This window comes from Phytophthora parasitica (genome assembly GCF_000247585.1).
Source record: "Phytophthora parasitica INRA-310 unplaced genomic scaffold supercont2.138, whole genome shotgun sequence".
Classification (NCBI taxonomy): Eukaryota; Oomycota; class Peronosporomycetes; order Peronosporales; family Peronosporaceae; genus Phytophthora; species Phytophthora nicotianae.
Genome location: NW_008649124.1, coordinates 50,332 through 50,892, shown reverse-complemented (window position 1 = coordinate 50,892; position 561 = coordinate 50,332).

The window sequence follows — 561 nt, the reverse complement described above, 5'->3', positions numbered from 1 at the left end:
TTTCTACCAATTACATGCTGCTTTGCGGTGTTTTTAGCCAATACAGAGTAGGATAATCACTTTCATGCAGCTTTTTCGGGACGGAGGTAGTACTCCACAAAGTCTGTATACACAGCCATGCGCACGGGAGTAGCAATATTTAGAACATTACCCCGGTAGTTTTTTTTCTTCGCGTAAATTACCAAAGAGGTTAGGTCTAAAGCTTCTAAAATAACAGCTCCGCCAGCAAAGCCCAAAGTTCAGCTATATTTTTTTCATTGTACGTCGCATACCCGTCAGGACACGTGTGCTTTCGTCTTTTCAAAGGCACAAAACCTAGATGGGTTTGTGTGTACTTTGCCATTGATCCGCCTTTATAACAGTGTCAAATGGCACTTCTTGATCAGGAATTCCATCCTGAAAATTCCGCTCAACCCAACTCAAATCATCTAGAAATTTGTATGAAACGTAAAGAGTCGCTAGTCGGAATTTACAGGATGTCCATCCTGTTCTTTGGATTTTATATCCAGAGTCCTATGCGAGTGCGAGATCCGAGCAACGTACCAACGCGCCCATAATTAA